At 36.9% G+C, this 5,592-nt stretch overlaps 1 long non-coding RNA gene across 1 annotated transcript; it reads right to left on the reverse strand.

The window, feature by feature from the left end:
• Positions 1–970: 970 nt before the first annotated feature.
• LOC139600598 (uncharacterized) lies at positions 971–5,046 on the reverse strand. Its single transcript, XR_011682615.1, has 3 exons — positions 4,963–5,046; positions 3,602–3,688; positions 971–2,169 (listed from the first exon to the last, which is right to left on the reverse strand). It is a non-coding gene; the product is annotated as an uncharacterized lncRNA (long non-coding RNA).
• Between the last annotated feature and the right edge of the window lie 546 nt (positions 5,047–5,592).

Raw genomic sequence — 5,592 nt, forward strand, 5'->3', positions numbered from 1 at the left:
TATTTCTTTGCTTTCCTTAATATACACAACAAGAAGTAACACATGTGCTCTGTGCTGGTAATTTTGCCTCTTACAAAGACAAAAATACCACTACAAATTTTGTTTCTTTATTTCTATCATCTGTCCCTTGTGCAGTCTGCCAGACTGAAAGAAGGCCCTGCTCCTTTACTAAAAAGTTCAGATTGTGGTGAGCATTGTCATCAATTTCTCCAGAAAAGAAGCAAATACCACTGCTTGCAGTGTATTTCTGTTTCTTTCTCTTTTTGGAGAGGAAAGGGAAACCTCTATCATTCCAAGATCATGTTTTCATTTCAGTGCAACTCCATAGGCAGTATTTGCTGTAGCTTGAATTTGGATCTATACATGTCAGAATCCTCATAGAGCATCCATTTAAGAAAAAGCATACAAGAAAAATTTCAACAGATTTGGGATTGGGCCTTAACTTATTATACAAATCAACGCTCTGTAAAACAGGTGGAGCGAGGCTAAAAAGAATACAAATCTGTTTTGAAAGTACTAAAAAATTACATAAATCATACATTTCGTTTCTAATTTTCTTAATGTAAAAAACAAAATAGTCCTCTACAAGACAGAATTTGCACATGGAAGCATTAACACATCCGTTTCCAACTGCAATAAAAATACACATTAGATAAGCTAAAGCATTAAATACCATCAACCTAGTTTTAAAAGTATATCAGATTGAGTGGGCCAGGAAATATATGGCAGTTAAATGACACTCCTGGTACCAGCACTGAATAAATGCAGACGCCCAAAAACATTTGGTTAAAGAATCATCTAAGTTTATGAGGCTTATACAGACTGGGCTCATTTAGCTTTTGTTAAAGTAGACCAAAACTTTCAGAACCAATAGATTTTTGAAATTGTACAACTACAAAATTTATGAGAGAAACCATGAAAAGAACAATGTTACTCTTGGCATAAATTTTGAACTCCTGGGGGAATCAAAAGCAATGGTACATAAATACACAAGTCCCAAACAAAACCATTGCGTATTGCTTGTGAAGTACTGTGGCTGCTTATTACCATGGAATTCATGTTTGCTGTAGCAACTGGACACATGCTAAGAATGTGATTTAACTATCATTTACTCCACTAGAAATGAGGTATAAGGATGCTACTGCAATTCAAATGTACCCTCTGCATTCATCATGCAAATCTTATCCTCTGAGAATACAACATACAGGAAGTACTTGAAGGGATTTTTAAAGACACAGAATTCTGCATCATACAAGTTCTTATGTCAGTATATTAAATAAACCTTCCAAGTCCCTAAACATTAATTAGTTGAATTACTTTTTACTTAAATGGAACAATATTTACTACTTTCATTCAGTCATATACCCCTCACACTTTGTAAAGAAAAAGTTGCAGCAGGTCTTAACAAAAAACAAACAAACAAAAATTAGAACTCCCATCTCTAACCCATTCAACAATTTTTTTTTTTTTTTCTGGTGACTACTCTAAGTATTTGATACACTTGGACTAAATAATGAAGTCCTAAGCTTACCCTCATTTTCAAACCGTTTCTTTAGAATTAACAAGAGAAATCACCTCTTTGTGAAAGCATGAGGATGAAATAAAAAAACTTTTTGAGTTCCTTTCCAAAGACAGGATATTAACGCACATGATTTATGGCATATGGCAAATTATTTAATGCTAAACAGCTTTCTAGTGGTTAACTAGAGACTCCAGGAGATAATCTGAAGAGAGATAGTACATTCTTGCTAAACCCATTCATAGTAGGTTTTAATTTCTACTCTGTAGATTTCCCTAGGACTCCTCCGCCCAGCGCACAAAGATATGGACAAGGCTTAAATCCCCTTTCCTCCATGTTTTCCAGTCAGATAACACCCTTATTACGGTAAGTTACAATACCAAATAACCTGTTTCTTTCTCTTTTTGGAGAGGAAAGGGAAACCTCTATCATTCCAAGATCATGTTTTCATTTCAGTGCAACTCCATAGGCAGTATTTGCTGTAGCTTGAATATTTGCCTTCTCCAAAGAGCATGTGTCAATTGTATAGTTCATCCTGCCACTTAAAACCGTGAACTGTTTTAGAGACAGGCAAAAGGCCAAGTAAATGATTATTCAGTGCTGCGGATGCTCCTCCTCTTCTGATCTCCTCTGGCACTTGGGAAAACAACCTGCAAAAGGAAGAGGTGTCAGAGGGGAGGAGAGCAATCAAGAAGACAAACTGAGACAAATGTATTAACAGTAAGAGTAGCTTATGGTTTTAGTTCCTTCATTAAGAGAGGCTAGGACACTTTAGGTCAATTATCTAAGAAAACACAATCTAGGCAGGAAAACTTGAAGTCAAGTGCAGGTACTTGAGAGCACTCACTGTGTTTGTAGACTGACTCATTTCCACTTTCCATACCGACAATGTAAATATATTGCAGTAGGAATAATTTCACAAGATGACCAATTTCCAATCCTGCTGACAGTTCTACAAATTGTAATCTCTAGCTGAAGACTGGTATGCATGGGTGATGGTGGGAAATAATGAAAATAAATAGAAACAATTCTTCTTGAACAGGTTCTAACAGAAAAAGACATATGGTATATACCACATTGAATCTGTTATTAATCTGTACTGCTCAGCCACATCCTCTGTGAATGCACAGTACAGATTCATAACATATCAGAGAGTTAGACATGCACTCCTTTATATTTTCTTCCAGTTTCTCAATGTGTGTTGAAACTGAAGTGTCATTTTCAGCACAAGAGTTGGTGAAATTAGGGGCATCAGAAAACATACAGGAGAAACTAAACCACTCTATAGCTTTTCACTGAGTAAAATGTTATGGATCATGTATTTCCAATTAATGAACAATGTTATGTAAACTAAAAAAAAATTAAACCCCTTTTCTGCAACTTTTTGTTCATAAATAAAGAGCTTTGAGTTTCTTTACACAAAGAGAAACAAAAACTCTTATATATTTCAAAGCATATATATTGTTACTGTTTAGATTTCCCTTCTCAAGTCAGGTTTTCAATTTTCCATCATTTATATTTTCAAAACATGAAATGGCAGCATCCATTGCTTTCCACTGAAAAGTCTCCCAATCATTGAAATGTTAGCTTTAGTAAATCACAGACTCATAGGCTTGTCCTTTCCATGGCAAAAGGATGCCAAGCCTCTGCAGGACAGAGGGAGACAGATGGGAGACACAAACCAATTTTCCATAGTTCCAGACAAAATCAAAATTAGCTAAATATCACTACAGGATTTCCAATAAAACAAAAGATATTTTTTAAGGCAATGCTGTAAATTTGAAATTGCATCTTTGTGGGTTTTTGCATCATTGTGGGAAAAATTGTAAGCTTCCAGTAGTTTTTAATTTTCCTCATTCTTTGTAGGAAATGAATTTGTTTTCTTTTCTGCTTACTCTATATATTCTCTCTCTAGACTCAACTTTATTCCTCTCCCTGTCTTATTTCTCTCCTGCTTTTCCTCCTGGCTTCTATGCAAAAGAGACAGCTTTTTCCTCCAACACTGAACTGTGTTGTTCAGAGATAGGAATGTGTGTCTATAAGACAAAAAGAATAAATGTTTTAGAGGATGAATTCCATTACCTGCCAAATGGTCCTTGAAAGTTAATGAGGAGTCCTCATATTGGTTCATTCTCCTTGAATGTAAAATCATCTATAGAATTTTTATACCTGTTCAAAAATAAATTTGTTTTTATGACTTGCATTATTTTCAGTTCCTTGAATTAAGCTTACAGAAAATTTCATTTCTTCTTTTCCACTATAGTAAATTGCCAATTTAGACTTATAAAAATCAGGGGGTTATCTTTATTGCAGTAAACTACTGTAAGTTATTTCCTTTACATTGTTGTGTCCCACAGTAATGAGAGAAGCCATGAGTGTGTGCATATCTTCCTTTGGAAGAAATATGAGCACTGTTCCAAATAATCAGAGCCAACTAATTCTTATTCATAGGCTCTTCTTTTTCACTGTTTAAACATGCTTTACTATGACTGGGCAGACTGATGAGCTGTTTGCCCAAGACCATGTTCAGATAGCTTTCCAATTTCTCCAAGGATGCAGACTCCACAAGTGTCCTGGGTAACCTGTGCCAGTGCTCTGTCACTATCAGAGTGTAAAAGTGGTTACTGTCCAGAGGGAAACTCTTGGGTTTCTGTTTGTGTCCCTTGCCTCTGATCCTGTCACTGGGCCCTCACTGAAAGAAGCCTGACTCCATCCTCCTTGCACTCCCTCCTCAGATCTTCCTAAAATTATTTCCCCTAAGCCTTCCCTTCTCCAGGTTGAACTGCCACAGCTCTTGCAGCCTTTCCTTCTGTGAGATACTCCAGTCCCTTAATCATCTTCTTGGTCCTCCACAAACTCTTTCCAGCATTTCTATGTCTCTTTTGTATTGGGAAGCTCAGAACTGGATTCAGAACTCCAAGTGTGACCTCACCAGTGCTGAACAGAGGGGAAGGATCAGCACCCTCAACCTGCTGGCAACACTGCTCATACAGCCTGGAATGGCAGATGCCTTCTTTGATGCCAGGGTATGTTGCTGGCTCATGTCCCAGCTGGTGTCAACCTCCCAGGTCCTTTCATGCAAAGCTGCATTCCAGAAAGAGAGCCCCAGCATTCCCTGGTGCCTGGGGCTCTTCCTCCCCAGGTGCACACTTACCCAGAGTAGTAACTTAGTAGGATACCACAAGGTGGTAGAGGCCAGAGGAAACACATTCTTCCACAAATGCACATAAACTTGTATTAGTGTGTGTGTACATGTACATGAAGTTTATATTCTTTTTTACTTAAAATAAGCCATCTGTGCATGTACATTTTCTATGTATTAAATAATTTACATCATTTACAAATGCAAGAACATAAAGATGCCTGCACATAAAGATATTTGTAAAAGACAGTGTAAGAATAGACATATCTCTTCCCAATGAAATTAATTTTAAATTCCTTACCTTCCATGTTATTTGGTCTGACAGCAAAGAGAAATGAACTCCAGAAATATTTTTTAAGGCCAAAAAAAACCTCCATTTATGAATGTATGATTGGCAGTACAAATGCAGACAGTTGAACTCCACTTGACACAATGGTACCTTGCTTTCATTTTAGTGGCAGGCAGACCTCAACAGCAGACTCCCAGAAGCCTTCCCACCAGTGTATCACAGTTTTATCAGGAGTTCAACTGAGAATAATAGAATAATGGGAATCATTTTTATACAGCACACAACATACACTTCACATAACCATTAATATAAGCACCCCCTCAGTATCTTGGGTGAGACCACTCTGTATTTTTTGTTCTGTATTTGTCATTCATGCAGCAAGATGATAAAATTTGCCTGAGGCTAGACCAGAGCTAAACTCAGACTTGGCAGAAAGAGATTCCTATTTCTTTGGCCAATTTCCAAATCACATCCTCAGGCAGTAAACGTGAAATTGAATTTTAAGGATGCATTTTAGTCATGGTAAGGCTGTCTCCTTTTTTTGTTTGTTTGTTTTCAGATTTCAGTCCCCTCAATACTATGGCAAAACACAGAAAAAATAAAATAATGCCCTTCCTGGGTCATCACATGAAGCCATCTATT

The sequence above is a fragment of the Agelaius tricolor genome, unplaced genomic scaffold (assembly GCF_023055355.1).
Source record: "Agelaius tricolor isolate 1412-34295 unplaced genomic scaffold, bAgeTri1.0.p SCAF_2, whole genome shotgun sequence".
In the NCBI taxonomy this organism is placed as follows: Eukaryota; Metazoa; Chordata; class Aves; order Passeriformes; family Icteridae; genus Agelaius; species Agelaius tricolor.